Here is a 16,824-nt window from a genome sequence, read left to right as displayed (position 1 = left end):
CCTTGAGGTCACTTTCTGGACCTTTCTAACCCCTAAGGCTGACTTGGTCTCTTATTTGCTCCCGTAGTACTTTGTTTTTATCGCTTGCAGAACTTTTCACCATTAGAATAATTTGTTCATTAGAACTTGGTTTGCCACTTTCACTCTGCACTTTTGTTCCCTTTGTGTCTCCAGGCTTCTCTTGCAGTCCAGGTACATGGTAGATGTCCAATAAAAATTTGTTACCTATGTTTTTCTTTCTGTGCTTGGCTCATTTACTCTCAACTCCATGCTTGTAAATCACAAATTTGAATCCTCTGTTCCAAAAATGAACTCCTCTTCCTTCTAGTCTGAAATTGCTCATTTCTTAGTGTACTCCGGGCTCCTATTATAGTCAGGAAAGTTTGGCACCATTCTTGGCTCCTCACAGTTTTTTCTGTATGAGCCAGTTCCTTGGAAGGTGGCTCATGTCCTTTGAACTGGAAAGATAGCCATATCATTTTAAGTGAAAGAAGGTTACAGAGAATTATATATAACTTGTGATATTTTCTCTAAACAGAACTACATATATTTTAAATCTCTCTGAGACGTCTGGAAAGATAATACACTGAGTAGAATGATTGAAGGGGCCAACCCGTGGACCTTAGTTTTCTCTCTTTTGTAGAATTTTCAGTGACTCTGTAGGACCCAAAAAAAAAAAAATTCCTATTTGAAAAACAAAAAGCAACCTAAACCAACAGCTTAAATGCCTTTTTGAGATATCCTTTTCATTCTGTCTATTTCTGCTGCTTCACTTTCAGCTTAGTTCTTTTGTGCAAAAGATTCTATTTCTTTTTGTCTCTTTCAGAGTCTTTTCCGTTTCTCCTACCTCATCTGCTTAGTGAATCTTCTGAAAGTCATGCTTTCATTATTGCCTTTCAGAGCTCAACACTTAAAGTGGCTCCCTATAGCACCAGTTTTAAACTTTTCTGCCTGGCTCACAAGGCTGGCTGTAATTTATCCTTTTATTTTTTCAGTGCTGCTCTTCATGACACATTAACATAGTCTCTGAACTATTCTCCTCTTGTCCCCTACAGATGCTGCGTTTTCTCTGTTGCAGATATTTACTTACAAGTCTCATCTGCAGGAAGCACCCTCAGACTCACATAATTGTCTTTCTTCCTGTGTGGGGGTGTGCTCAGTTGTGTCCAGCTCTTTGTGTTGCTATTTTGGTGCTGTTGCAGGAGGAGACAAGCGCATGTCCTTCTGCTCCGCCATCTTGAACCGGAAGATACTTGTCCTTATTACATGTAGTCATCTAATTTTTTTTTTAACTTAAAAATGTTATTTATAAGCCATTAAATTGACTTCAAAACCCACTGAAGGGGCATCCTGAACTTTGAAAGATACATAGGGGAGAAATCTGAGGCTCAAAGAGGTTATGATTTGTCCAGTGTCACATAGCAAGGAAGTATCAGAGCTGGTAGTTAAACTGTTGTTTCTAAAGCCCTTACTTGTTACATTGTATAGCTTTTCTAGTGATGATAAAGTTCAGTGAATCTGAACAAAAATAAAACACCTTGCTGCTACTGCTGCTAAGTCGCTTCAGTCGTGTCCCACACCGTGCGACCCCATAGACAGCAGCCCACCAGGCTCCCCCGTCCTTGGGATTCTCCAGGCAAGAACACTGGAGTGAGTTGCCATTTCCTTCTCCAATGCATGAAAGTGAAAAGTGAAAGCGAAGTTGCTGAGTCTTGTCCGGCTCCTAGCGACCCCATGGACTGTGGCCCACCAGGCTCCTCCATCCATGGGACCCTCCAGGCAAGAGTACTGGAGTGGGGTGCCATTGCCTTCTCCGAAAACACCTTAAATAACCTTTAATAATGATTATGTGTGTGTGTGCTCAGTCTCTTCATGATCCTGTGGACTGTAGCCCGCCAGGCTCCTCTTTCCATGGGATTCTCTAGGCAAGAATACTGGAGTGGGTTGCCATGCCCTTCTCTAGGGGATCTTCCTGGCCCAGGGATTGAACCCATGTCTCCTGCATTGGCAGATGGGTTCTTTACTTCTAGCACCACCTGGGAAGCCCCTCCCTTCCTGAAGCACTTGGTTTTATCCAATAGAAACTAATAGGGAATTTTGGTGACTAAAATACGCAATTTTTTCATTGGCATATGTAAAGACAATTGATTCTCTGGGTAAATAAATAGCATGCTTGTTTAGTTGTACATTTTTCAAAGAACACGTCAGACCTTCTTTTCTAACATTTTCAGAAACTTTGGAAATAATTGATGGTTGAAAGTAAATGCCTATAAAATGCATGGCATCCTGAAAAGCAGCAGGATGTGAATTACCTCTTATGTGACCACCAGTATGAAAGAAAGAAAACTTTGACTTCTATGAAGGCTTCCTGGGAGGGACAGTTAAATCTGAATTTAACTTTGTTCATTCATTTGGTTTTTCACTTAGGTTTTAATTTTTGAGAGCTTGTAAATGTATCTGTTTGTATAAAATATCAGACACAATTTGATGTGTTTGGCTGCCACGACATGGTACAAAGTTGTATTTACTCTGAAAAGAGATACTCAATAGCAACATAAGTATACCTTTTCTGTACTCAGAAGACCAGTGGCAGTATCAAATGGCAGCAGAGAAGTTTGGGCAGTAGTTGAAAAGTGGGTGACATGAAGTGTGGTGGTTGGAAGCCGATGTTAAGTTGGTGGGCTTGGCTTTTTGCTTCACACCAGCTTTCCATGGGGCAAAATACCTGGTGAATGTGTTATAATAAAATACAGATTATAGGACCCTACTTCTGATCTGGAGTAGAACTTAGGGATTTGCATTTTTAAAAGAAACTATAGATGATTCTGATATACAGCCAGTTTTAGGAAACATTGGCCTGAACCTCATATTTTTCCTGAATTTTTTCCAGTTTTCTTTTGGCTTTGATTTTTCTTTTTAGTTCTTATCTCAATACATCTGCATTTCTCCTTCCTTCCTACCCATGGCAGGGAAAATTTCAGAAGGCTGAGTTGACAAGCCTCTTCTCCTACTGCCTTATTTTATTTGACCACCACCACTACCATGAGATTCTATCTTGGACTTAAGTGTATGATAAACTATTCATGATCAAAGTGCTTGTTTTCCTGTCATTATCATGAAAGATTTAGTGGCTCATCTCATCTCATTTTAAAGGATTCAGAGTTATAGTACATTTCAATTTTTGTTAAGAGAAATGTGAATCTCCCATCTCACTTGTTTTTTTCTCTTAACTTGAGGAATGTGGCTTGCAAAATTCAGAATGAATGGACCTTATAGTTTTGGTCAAAAGAAAATATTTAAATATATTTGTGGCTTCCCTGGTAGCTCAGTGGTAGAGAATCTGCCTGCCAGTGCAGGAGACTCAGGTTTGATCCCTGATCCGAGAAGATCCCACATGCTATGGGGCAGCTAAGCAGCGTGCCACAGCTACTGAGCCTGTGCTCCGCAACAAGAGAAGCCACAGCAATGAGAAACTCAAGTACTGTGACAGAGAGTAGTCCCCACTTGCCACAGCTAGAGAAGAACCCTTGCACAAAGATCCAGCAACAAAGACTCAGCACAACCAAAAATAATAAATTAATAGAGAATATATATTTGAACAATAATAACCAAGGTGTTCATACTAAGGCATACTACATAATCATTTAAAAGAATGAGTGCAGTATAAGATTGTTTTGGAAGGCTGCCTATATTGTATAGCTAGTGAATAAAGCAGATTCTGTGGGAGTAAGTTATGAACAATCCTAGTGGAGGTGATGGGATTGTAGCTGAGCTATTTCAGATCTTAAAAGAGGGTGCTTTAAAGTGCTGTACTCAGTATGTCAGCAAATTTGGAAAATTTATCAGTGGCCACAGGTCTGGAAAAGATCAGTTTTCATTACAGTCTCAAAGAAGGGCAATGCCAAAGGATGTTTAAACTACTGTACAGTTGCCCTCATTTCACATGCTAGCAAGGTTATACTCAGAATCCTACAAGCTCGGCTTCAGCAGTATGTGAACTGAGAAATTCCAGATTGGCAAGCTGGATTTAGAAAATGTAGAGGAATTAGAGATCAAATTGCCAACATTCTTTGGATCATGGGGAAAGCAAGGAAATTATGGAAAAACGTCTGCTTTATTGACTATGCTAAAGTCTTTGACTGTGTGGACCACAACAAACTGTGGAAAATTCTTAAAGAGATGGCAGTACCGGACCACTTTACCTGTTGGCAAGAAGCAACAGAAGCAGACATAGAACAACTGACTGGTTCAAAATTGGGAAAGGAGTACGACAAGGCTATATATTGTTACCCTGCTTATTTAATTTCTGTGAAAAGTACATCATGGAGAATGCCGTGCTGGATGAATCCCTAGTTGGAATCAAGATTGCTGGGAGAAATTTCAGCAACCTCAGACTTGCAGATGATACTGCTCTAGTGGCAGAAAGTGAAGAGAAATGAAAGAGCCTCTTGATGAATTTGCAAGAAGAGAATGAAAAAGCTGACTTGAAACTCAACATTCAAAAAACTAAGATCATGGCATCCAGTCCCATTGCTTCATGGCAAGTAGAAGGAAAAAGTGGAAGCAATGACAGGTTTTATTTTCTTGGGCTCCAGAATCACTGAGGATAGTGACTGCAGCCATGAAATTAAAAGACGCTTGCTCCTTGGAAGGAAAGCTATGACAAACCTAGTCATAGTGTGTTAAAAAGGAGAGACATCACTTTGTCAACAAAGGTCTGTATAGTCAAAGCTATAGTTTCTCCAGTAGTCATATACAGATGTGAGAGTTGGACCATAAAAAAGGCTGAGCCCTAAAGTATTGATGCCTTTGAACTCTGGTGCTGGAGAAGACTCCTAAAAGTTCCTTGGACTGCAAGGAGATCAAACCAGTGAATCTTAAAGGAAATCAACCCTGAATATTCACTGGAAGGACTAATGCTTAAACTGCAATTGTTTGGCCACCTGATGCAAAGAGCCAACTCATTGGAAAAGACCCTGATGCTGGGAAAGATGGAAAGCAAAAGGAGAAGCGGGCAGCAGAGGATGAGATGTTTAGATGTTTAGTGAGATGTTTAGATGTTTGACTCAGTGGACATGAATTTGAGCAAACTCTGGGAGATAGTGGAGGACAGAGGAGCCTGGTGTGCTGCAGTCAGTCGGAGTCACAAAGAGTCTGACACAACTTAGCGACTGAACAACAACATGGGAGTAAAATGAAGTCGTTTTGAGGAGCTCCTGGGTTGCCTAGACATTAAGATTCTAGGGTTTCACTTCCTTTCAATCCCTCTCAGTCAGGGGACTGAGATCCTGTAAGGCATGCAGCGTGGCCAAAAATAAAATAAAATGAGGTTGTTTCTATTACAAGCCACCCTCCAAGAAACCACAGAGTTGTGCTGTTTGTATGTTCATGGGTAAAGGTCTTCAAGGAAATTAAATAGTTTGCTCATGATATTTATTTATTATTTTAGTAATAGATAATACAACAAGTAAATACTGTTTATTATATTACATTTATTATTCAAAATAAATTATTAAACTGATTTATTATATTTATAGTGATTTCCATTAAGGAAAGAGATTGCAGATGATGAGAAAATGAATTTTCAGTTTTTATTTAATGTTTCCATATTTGAATTTTAAATAATGAGCATAGATTCTTTTTAATTTAAAAATTATGAAAGCATCGTTTTTAAATTATGGTGTAATGTTCATTCTTTCTATAAAATATTTCCTTAACTCAGAACATCTTTAAAGAAAAAAAGATATAAGAAAAGTATTAGGAATTTAGACGGTTTATTTCATATTAGAATCAAAGAGAGCCTTTAGACAGTGTATTGGAAATAGCAGCACCTCCCACCCAGCATAGTAGCAGATACCCTTGGGTGATTCTCTGCACATCGTTTTTGCTTCCCTTGGGTTGTTTGGTCCGCAGTTTACATTCATTGATCAGTGAGTTGATTCAAAGTCAAACCCACCGACAGCAATGAATGTTGAGTGCAGCCATCAGTGTTTTCAGTTGGTGGGGTTACCTTGGCCCATCCCAACTCCTGACTCTTCTTTTCTGCTCTAGGTTTTTGAGGTGTGTGTCTGATATCTCTCTTAGTAACCAACCATTGAGAATCCACATAATTATAGATGATACTGATGGTAGGGCTGTGAGAAACTATGGTTCAGGGAATGGAAGGAGCTCCTGGAAAAGCTCATGGGTACCTCTGTGACCACACAGGCAGTGCTTACATACTGGTAGGTGTAACAAGAGTTGAGAACCTGGTTCTTCCTCTGTGTTTTGAACTGAGAAATACTAGTGCCATTCAAGGTAAATTAGCACAGATTATGCTTTAGGTTAAGTAATAATAATAGCTTACATATACCGAGCATTTGTTGTTTGCTAGGAATGGTACAAAGCACTGTATATATTATTGTATCTCAAACTCTAATAAGGTAGGTGTACTTACTATCTCCCATGAGCCTGAGGAAATCGAGACTCAGATACTCACCAGGGTCACACAGCTAGGGAGTTGAAGCAAGATTCATCCCAGGTCCTTCTGACTCCTGACCTTACTTTTTACTTGACTTTAATGAACATTTAAATAAGCTCATGTGGATGGAAATGGTGAGGCAGTTACTGCTTTCAAACAGCTCGTATTCTAATGGGACTGTCAAAACTTAACCACATTAACTATAATTGAGGTGGAATGTGTTAAGAGCTGTGCAGACATTGGATAGTTTTGTGCTATTTTTGCTTATTAAATCCTCCTCTTGTTCCTAATTAAAAGTTTTGAGAGAACATGGGAGAAATGGCTGTAAAGTACTTAATTGGATTTCACTTCAAAATGAAATACATGTTTTTAATAAATCTCTTCTTGCTATTTCTCATCAGAATGGCCTATTTTTAGGAGACATTTAAAAACAGCATTACGGAGCTTTTCGTATCTTGTTGAAATGAAATACCACAACAAAAAGCAAGGAACAATGAGCAAGAGAAAGGAGAGCTTTTAAAAAATTAACTGGACCACTTTTGGGGGTTGGGGAGCAGAACTGCTTTTGGTGATCTCACGTGACGTGTGAAGGTACACTGTGCTTCTTTGCTTCAGGAAATATAGTGTTGTCTGTAAGGAACCCAAGGTACAGTCAACGGTCGGTGGTTTTTTCAAATCCCAAACTCACCGACAGCGTTGAATGTTCCTTGGAGTCCTCTGAAGACTGGGTCCTGGCCCTGGCAGCCCTTCTTCAGCCTGCACCCATGTTCCAAGAGCCAGTGAGCCGAGAGACCACTGGTGATGGAGCTTCTCACATTCCAAGGTGATAGTATTTAAGAAATCTTTGTGTGTAGCCCAGAGCTAATGAACTTCAGGATTGTGAGGCTGCAGTTATTTACTTATAAGCAGACTAAATGGACATCTGAGAAAAAACTTTGAATAGTATTATTTTGTAATTCTGAAAATATCAAGTATCCCATTTTATAGCAGTACTTTAATTATTGAAGGGCACGGATAGTAAAGAAATTAACATACATATTGAGGATTTAATGTATACTGGGATTTATATATTTTTAACCTCCGTAAATTATCAACCCAATTTGATCTTGTGAAAAAGCTGAGTCTTAGAGAAATCAAGCAATTTGTCCAAAGTTACATAGCAAGGAGTCAACGTTACAAGCTGGAACTTGAATACTGGACTTTATGATAGTGAAAACTATCATGATGCTCACTCCATTGACCACCTCAAAACTTAGCTGTTGTATATCTGGGGTCAGTACTTTCAGTGAGATCTAAGTTAAACAAGTAAACATCCTCTTCTTTTATTGTTCAGTAGCTAACTCATGTCTGACTCATTGCGATCCCATGGACTGCAGCACGCCAGGCTTCCCTGTCCTTCACGATCTCCTGGAATTTGCTCAGACTCATATGCATTGAGTGCGTGATGCCATCCAACCATCTCATCCTCCGTTGCCCCCTTTTCTTCCTGCCCTCAAATCTTTCCCAGCATCAGGGTCTTTTCCCGTCAGTCGCTCTTTGCATCAGATGGGCAAAGTATTAGAACTTCAGCATCAGTCCTTCCAATGAATATTCAGAGTTGATCTCCTTTAGGATTGAGTGGTTTGATCTCCTTGCAGTCCAGGGAACTTTCAGGAGTCTTCTCCAGCACCACAGTTCAAAGGCATCAATTCTTTGGGCTCAGCATTCCTTATGGTCCAACTCTCATATCCGTACATGACAACTGGAAAAACCATAGCTTTGACTAGACGGACCTCTGTCGGCAAAGTTATGTCTTCGCTGTCCAGGTTTGTCATAGCTTTTCTTCCAAGGAACAAGCATCTTTTAACTTCATGGCTGCAGTGACTGTCCACATGGGTTTTGGAGCCTAAAAAAATAAAATCTGTCACTATTTCCACTTTTTTTCCATCTATTCACCATGAAGTGATGGGACTGGATGCCATAATCTTAGTTTTTTGAATGTTGAGTTTTAAGCCAGCATTTTTCACTCTCCTCTTTTACCTTCATCAAGAAGCTCTTTAGTTCTCTTCACATTCTGCCAGTAGAGTGGTGGTATCTGCATTTCTGAGATTATTGATATTGTTCCCAGCAATCTTGATTTCACCTTGAGCCCAACATTTCTCATGATATATTCTGCATGTAAGTTAAATAAGCAGGGTGACAGTAGACAGCTTTGATGTACTCCTTTCTCAATTTTCCCAACACTTCCCTGGTGGCTCAGACAGTAAAGAATCTGCCTGCAGGAGACCTGTATTGGATCTCTGGGTTGAGATCTTGGAGAAGGGAATCCTCTTCTTGTTTGCTTGTAGTAATAGCAGGTGAATGTTTCATAGAAGAAGATGAAAAAAAAAAAATTGACCTTTATAATTGATGATCTCTAGCTGATCCTAAATCACCAAGTTATCACAGAGGTTCAGGGGTAGTCTTCAAGTTATTTTCAATAATGAAAAAACAAAGAAAATAAACACTGCTACCTAGTAGAAAGCCTGAATTTCTCCTTAGTAAGGTCATAGAGAGTAACTAAAATGTCAGGTGTCTTAGCTTTGGGCAGAAATGCTGTCAGTGCATTGTAGACATATTGGTTATTTTTTATTACCTGTTGAATATCCTTGATGAAAAACTTGGAAAATGAATTAATTACATAGACTTTTTCAGAGTATAGGATTTATAACAGGAAGGATCCAGACATGCCCTGTAGAAAAGAGGGCTTACAGAACTGCCGACTGAATTGAGGTTAATCTTTAATCAGGAATAATTATTATCACTTGCTTTAAGTTTAAATATTAAAGGTTGACTGTTCTCAAATTCATTTTTAAATAGCCAAATGGTAGACATTAAAAAATGTCAACCACTGAGAATTTGGTTTGAATATAAGCTATTTACATTCTGCTGCTGCTGCTACTGCTAAGTCGCTTCAGTCGTGTCCGACTCTGTGCGACCCCATAGACGGCAGCCCACCAGGCTCCCCCGTCCCTGGGATTCTCCAGGCAAGAACACTGGAGTGGGGTGCCATTTCCTTCTCCACTGCATGAAAGTGAAAAGTGAAAGTGAAGTCGCTCAGTCGTGTCCGACTCCTAGCGACCCCATGGACTGCAGCCTACTAGGCCCCTCTGTCCATGGGATTCTCCAGGCAAGAGTACTGGAGTGGGACATTGCCTTATCCATTTACATTCTACATCAGTTTAATTATTTCACCCTCTGTCAAAATACTTCAGTTAGCCAGCTTTATTGAGTCCTCAGTGGTATGACAGTAAGTTGTGGTATACCTGTGGTGGATTCATTTCGATATTTGGCAAAACTAATACAGTATTGTAAAGTTTAAAAATAAAATAAAATTTAAAAAATAATAATAAAAAAAATAAATTTACATTAAAAAAAAAGAGACAAAAAAATCAAGCAACTGTTACTGTGTAGTATTTTAAAAACTCTTTAATGGGTTTATTTTGAATGGTCTTCCCATTGGGCTGATAATATGAAGTCAGTGCCTTATTTCATTTTGATAAATAATCAGGCTTTATTTTAAAAAATACCTCTGCTACCCCAAACTATTAGACATGTACAAAATACCATTTCTTAAATTCATGACATTCTAAGAGGAATTCTTTTCATAGACTTGAAAAACTAGAGAAGAGTAAAAGGTAAGTTTCTAAAGTGACATAGGGGTGTTTTCCATTGAGATAATTAATTTTCAGGGCAGTAAAGGCCTTCATTATCTTCATTCCTTCAATTTACTTTAAATCCTTATGTTTAGTTTTTATCATCAAGCAAGTCTAAGGCACAGATTGGATCTTTTCAGTGTGTTTGGCTAAGAGATGTGTGTACTCAGTGTGAGGATAAAGTCTAGGGGTTAAAAGCAGATAAGGGTTAAATTAGCCAGGTTATAGAAGCTATACTTTTTACAGTTTACTTTTATAGTACACATTTGATAGTTTAGTCCAAATTAATAAATTGATTTAGACTGGTTTTGAGTAGTTTGTCAAAACTCACTATGCCTTCCTTTAGTGTTTCACTTACCTCCTTTCATTCCTTTTCCAGAGATACTATGAAATATTGTAAAACCCACATGCTTTGGCTTGGAGATGTAAATGTTTTCATAGTCCTCTTGAGGCCTCTTGATATACTTGAAAGAAACAAGAAGCATAAACTTGTTAGAACAATATGTATTTGAGAGATTTGTAGCATAGAAGAGGAGTCGCTGTCTTAGGTGGCTTTCTGCCCATACACTTCCCAAGCACTATTCAGGGAATATGTCTTAGAAATGTCGAGTGTTGCTGTTCTTGAGGACAAGGTCTTAAGTTATAAAGATGACAACAAAATGTCAGCATGAATCTATGTTCCTCTTAGCCAAGGTGCCAGTGTTCTGTTTCATTCGTTTGCTAACTCAACAGCAGAATCTTTTCTAGGAATTCCTTCTCTACATATAGCCCTTGCCATCATGGAGCCCAGTGTCTACCCAGAGAACTAGACATAGACACAGCTGATGACAGGATATGTTGCCGAAATGGTATGAATATGTTAAGGGAAAATAGAGAAAAGAACGGTTAATTCTGCCTAGGAGTGCCAGGAAAGCTATAACTAAATGGTCATGTCTCATCTGGGCCATGAAAGTTTAGTAGAACTTTTACTAGACAGAGAAGTACGGATAGTCGAATAGAGAGAAAACTGCACAGGAAATCCTAGAGGCAGGAAAGTTCAGATAATGCAGAATAGTATTGAAAGTAACCCCTCAGAGCATCAGTTAGCTCATCTTTAAGATGCAGGACAAATAGTACTGGCTCTTGCTGTGCACACAGCTGTGAAAATCACAGGAGGTTATGTATCTGAAAGTAGCATGCAAATGAAATTGCTTGGTCTGTCTTCTCATTGCTCTTGGCTCATATGTGCTAAAATAGAATAAATGAAGTACCTTATCATGATAGACTTTTCCAACTGGATTTATATTTGGCTTTCTTTTTTTTCACCTTTAAAATGACCATGTTGTTTGTTCAGTGGTGTCCTGACTCTTTGTGACCCCATGAACTGCAGCACTCCAGGCTTCCCTGTCCTTTACTGTCTCCTGGAGTTTGTGCAGACTCATGGCCATTGAGTTGATGATGCCGTCTAACCATCTCATCCTCTGTTGCTCCCTTCCCCTGCCCTCAGTCTTTCCCAACATCAGGGTCTTTTCCAATGAGTCAGCTCTTCAGATTACGTGGCCAAAGTATTGGAGCTTCAGCTTCAGCATCAGTCCTTCCAATGAATATTCAGGACTGATTTCCTTTAGGATGGACTGGTTTGATCTCCTTACAATCCAAGGAACTTTTAGGAATCTTCTTTAGCACCACAGTTCAAGAGCATCCATTCTTTGACTCTCAGCCTTCTTTATGGTCCAATTCTCACATCCGTACATGACTACTGGAAAAACCATAGCTTTGACTATATGGACGTTTGTCAGCAAAGTGATGTCTCTGCCTTTTAATATGTTCTCTAGCTTTGTCATGGCTTTCCTTCCAGGAGCAGGTGTCTTTTAATTTTATGACTGCAGTCACCCTTCACAGTGACTTTGGAGCCCAAGAAAATAAAGTCTGTCACCATTGCCATTGTTTCCCCTTCTGTTTGCCATAAAGTGATGGGACTGGATGCCATGATCTTCATTTTTTGAATGTTGAATTTTAAGCCAGCTTTTTCACTCTCCTCTTTCACTTTCATCAAGAGGCTCTTTAGTTCCTCTTCACTTTCTGCCATTAGGTTGGTGTCATCTGCATATCTGAAATTGATATTTCTCCCAGCAGTCTTGATTACAGCTTCAGCTTCACCCAGTCTGGCGTTTCACGTGAAGTACTCTGTATATAAGTTAAATAAGCAGAGTGGCAGTATACAGCCTTGACATACTCCTTTCCCAGTTTTGAACCAGTTCATTGTTCCATCTTCATTTCTAACTGTTGCTTCTTGACCTTCATACAGGTTTCTCAGAAGGCCGGTAAGGTGGTCTGGTATTCCCATCTCTTGAAGACTTGTCCACAGTTTGTTGTGATCCACACAGTCAAAGGCTTTAGCATAGTCAATGAAACTGAAGTAGATGTTTTTCTGGAATTCCCTTGCTTTTTTCATGATCCAACGGAGGTTGACAGTTTGAGCTCTCTGGTTCCTCTGCCTTTTCTAAATCCAGCTTGTACATCTGGAAATTCTCAGTTCAAGTACTGGTGAAGCCTTACTTGAAGGATTTTGAGCATGACCTTACTAGCATGTGAAATGAGTACAATTGTGCAGTAGTTTGAACATTCTTTGGCATTGCCCTTCTTTGGGATTGAAATGAAAATTGACCTTTGCCAGTCCTGTGACCACTGCTGAGTTTTCCAAATTTGCTGCCGTATTGAGTGCAGCACTTTAATAGCACTCTCTTTCAGGATTTGAAATAGCTCAGCTGAATTGCATCACCTCCACTAGCTTTGTTCACAGTGATGCTCCAGGATGTCTGGCTCTAGGTCAGTGATCACACCATTGTGATTATCCAGATCATTAACACCTTTTTTGTACAGTTCTCTGTATATTCTTGCCACCCCTTCTTAATATCTTCTGCTTCTGTTAGGTCCAAACCATTTCTGTCCTTTATTGTGCCCATCTTTGCATAAAGTGCCCATAGTTTACATTTTTTATATATTAATTGTTTGGGGAAGCAGTATTAAAAGAGCACAAACTTTGGGGCCAGAATCTTGACTTTGCAACTTACTAGCTATGTGACCATACTTAACCACTTTGTTTCTCTTTCCTTATCTATAAAATGGAGATCATGATAGTATCTATGTCATAGGACTGTTCTGAGGACTAAATGAGATGATGTATGTCAGATCTGTGAAAGCACGCGGTACATATTAAAAACTATATGTATTTTTTATGTTACTGCAAAATGATTTAAATTGTTAAAAATCATTTTCAAGTGTTATTTACATGTTACTAAATAAAATTACATTTTTTGCTCAGAATTTGGTTTCCGTGCATATATACTAATGTAAAAACCTTCTTTTATAAGTAATATAATGTCTGACTAGCTAATGCGTTAGTATACATATGTGTATGTGTGTTTTAAAGACATTTTTTAAAACAGTGCTGTACCACTTTCATTTTGACCTTATGTAAAGTTTTTAATCTGTAAACTTCAATTTCCTTAATCTGTAAAAATGAGAATGTTAGTACCTGTCTCATGTTGATTGTGAGGATTAAGTTAGATATATTAATATAGTTTAAACCTCTCTGGAGAGCTATGGATTCTCTACCTAAATACATGCATATAAACACAAAAATTAAAAGGAGTTTCAGTTATGGAATCTAAGAACACATCCATAGACTCACTATGAACTTCAGGTTGAGAAATTCTGACCGGAGTTTTTAGACCAAGGTTTTGCAGTCTAGTCTTGTCTTTGCTATAATATCTCTAGTTTCGGAAGTCTCCGCCTTCATCTCATTAGGATGGCTACATGCCAGCAGTAGTGTAGATTCACCATCATCTAGTCACACCTTTCCCTGTGGTGTAACCTGTGCAGTGTAACCTGAGACAGTGGTAACTGTAAAGATGTAACGTGATGATGGTTTTCTGGGAAAGTGGATATTTTGACTTCATTGTTTTGTGCTAATTTCAGGTACAAATCACTAACTAGTAATTCTGTGCTTATAAAATTAGCAAGAAGTTGCTGGGTGAGAAGTTAACACAAATATTTGAATGAATTTATCTTGCAACGGTTCCCCATCTTTCCCCTCCCCTTACTTCCCCAGCAACCATTTGGTTTGGATCTGATTCCAGCAGTATGACTACTAATTCCGACTCGAAATTAGGCTGAAAAATTGTGTTGTTTCAAGGCAAAGCTTATAAAGGAGCCTGCTGAATTCAGAGTGTTTACTTCAATGTCAGGGAATGGGGGAAAGAATGTGCCAGGGATTGCGGATGGATGTATATGTAATTATTGCTCTTTATTGTATTTGCCCTCCTTGAATTTTTTACCAGGGAGTTGAGATGTAGGAACAGGTTTTTTCAGCTATTTTAGATGAGTCTAGAAAATAAGGAGGTAAGAGACCAACTCAGTGAGATAGCAAATTGGCCAAGTGCCAGAGGCATTATGGGATGCATACTTCAAAGCCTATCAAAATATTATAAGGACCACCTGAATTCTCCATCACCTCATTGCAGTGATTTCATGTGTTTTGAGGTATTACTATTTTATATTATTTTGAAAACCCACTGGAAACAAGACTTTGTTTTTCCATGGTAAATTAATTCACAGGCTATCTGTAATCAGTCTAATTCTGTACCAAGGTTTGTTGTCAAGCTGAGCTAAATAATGGAGTACATAAATGAGTTAGGCTTATAAAGTTGTAAAAGAAGTAGAAACCCAAATCATGTAGTAGCTAATATTCATGGGAATTAAGGAATTAGTTGGAGAGATAATGGATTTTATTTCAGTGTGTGAAAAGTGTTGGCAGAGATTTTTAAAAGTCATATAGAGTAACAAGCATGTGTTTTGCAACAACCAGTTAGTGAAATAAATAAGAACAGTGAACAGAAGACTCAAAATCCTTTTTTATAATGAAATCCTGTTGATACATCAGTAATATAAGACTTTGATTTCTCCTCTAGCCTATTTTAGTTTATTGAGTTAAAAATTTATTCATATGGTACTTTATGCTTTAAAAACTTGACATCTATTTTTATAACCTTTATATTGAGACATCATAAGTTATTAATATAAATACTAATTAAGTATATTCATTCCATAGCTTTTAAGTTATTCATAACAGTTAGGGAAAATGCTTTTTAAATGTTGCTTTTCTTGACTATTTCCAGCAAATAGTTGAGTCTTTTTTAAAATATGGTGTCTTAAAAGTTTTACTTTTGAGTGTATTTTGTCTAGAAAAGCTATGCTTATTAATTAGATCTACTTTCATAAACGAAATAGTAGTGTACTATGTTTGGTAAGCTATTAATATATTAATACTTGACAAATGGCTTTTACACTTTACGTCTCGTTGTTAACCTGAAATTAGATAATCCTGATATTTGAATGGGAATGCTAATAGTGAATAGGGGAAAAAATTCTGTGATGAAAGAATAGAAAATACGTTCCCGTCCATAGTTTTATAACTTTCAAAGCTATCGGGAGTCTTAGAGGTCATTTAGTTGAATGATTTTCAAACCTGACCTTACATCAGAATTTAAAGTGGTATTGGTAGGGAATATAGATTGCTAAAAATGCAGACTCCTACGTATCACCCTGGACGTAGTAAATCAGATCCTTAGGGATGGGTTCTGTAGTTTTATCAGGTCGCCAGAGCAGTCTGATGTAACCATTTCATAGACATTTGGTAGTCTCTGATTTAGGCCACAATGTGTCTTTAACAAATAAGGAAACAGATGTAGAAGGGAAACAACCCCAAGTCACACAGCAGATCAAAATTGAAATCCTTGACTCTGTCTGTGTGCTTGCACGTGTGTGTTCGCTTATTTATTTCACACAACTTCTCCACCGTGAAAAAGCCAGCTTTTTGCAGACGTTTCCTAATGTCCTCTTGGGCATCTGCAGGGCACTTCAGGTCATTTGCCTGACAGGTCAAACGTCTTAGCCTTAGGGATGAACCCAGAACTAGTGCAAACAGGACCATTGACTTGAGTTTGGTATGCTGACTTGCCCCATTTGACTAAGTAAGCAATGCTGAGTGGTGTTGGCTTAAAACCGTCCATGGTATGAAATGAGAAATAGCTGTAAGTTATCAAAACTCTGTGAAGGCCCTCCAGGCTCTGACATTTATCAGTTGCTGCTATACTTGAACACTTTTCTCTAATCAGAGGTGACTTATTTTATGGATGGAAGAGGCTTGCCCGACCTTTGGCTGTTCTCTGGGGAGGATTTTATTTTAATTGCCAGTGGGATGTTAGGAATTATTTCTAAAAAGATCAAGAACCTCCAAATCGACTTCAGCTTGGGCTCCTGGCCAAGTGTCCATCCTCAGGAGGGAGTTGGTGTCAGCTGCTGCCATGTGACTTTAGTATTTCAAAAAACCCAAAGCCATTACAGAAGTCTTTCCTGAGTGGGCAGGCAGAAGTAGCATCAGGAGTCAAGGTCTGACACATGTCATCAGCCTGGAAAAAGTGGAGCTTGGACACTAATGATGGTTCTTGTCAAGGCTCAGTGTGATAAAGCCAGGAGGGCTCAGCTTAGGGGTTAGTTTGCATAAGAGAAGAGTTATAGCTTAGAGAACACCTGCCAAGAGATTTCAATGCCTCAGTTGTGTGTCAGTAACAAATCCTTCACCCTTGACTCCTGTCACTTCTTTTTAATGGGTGATGGTAAAGTTGCTGGGTGGCTAAAGAAGAGAGG

At 38.6% G+C, this 16,824-nt stretch overlaps 1 protein-coding gene and 1 long non-coding RNA gene across 5 annotated transcripts in view; one reads left to right on the top strand and one right to left on the bottom strand.

The window, feature by feature from the left end:
* NR6A1 (nuclear receptor subfamily 6 group A member 1) overlaps positions 1-16,824 on the top strand; it is a 226,530-nt gene that overhangs the window by 58,263 nt on the left and 151,443 nt on the right. The gene's annotated exons all lie outside the window — the stretch shown is intronic.
* Positions 1-16,824, bottom strand: part of LOC113901638 — a 47,480-nt gene that overhangs the window by 3,076 nt on the left and 27,580 nt on the right. For all 3 annotated transcript variants that reach the window (XR_003513496.1, XR_003513494.1, XR_003513495.1), the window contains exon 2: positions 10,493-10,598. This is a non-coding gene — a long non-coding RNA (uncharacterized LOC113901638). The remainder of the gene's footprint in view (positions 1-10,492; positions 10,599-16,824) is intronic.

Source organism: Bos indicus x Bos taurus, chromosome 11 (assembly GCF_003369695.1).
Source record: "Bos indicus x Bos taurus breed Angus x Brahman F1 hybrid chromosome 11, Bos_hybrid_MaternalHap_v2.0, whole genome shotgun sequence".
Lineage (NCBI taxonomy): Eukaryota > Metazoa > Chordata > Mammalia > Artiodactyla > Bovidae > Bos > Bos indicus x Bos taurus.
The sequence above is the reverse complement of the archived record's forward strand: the minus strand, read 5'-3'. Positions and strand labels throughout refer to the sequence as shown.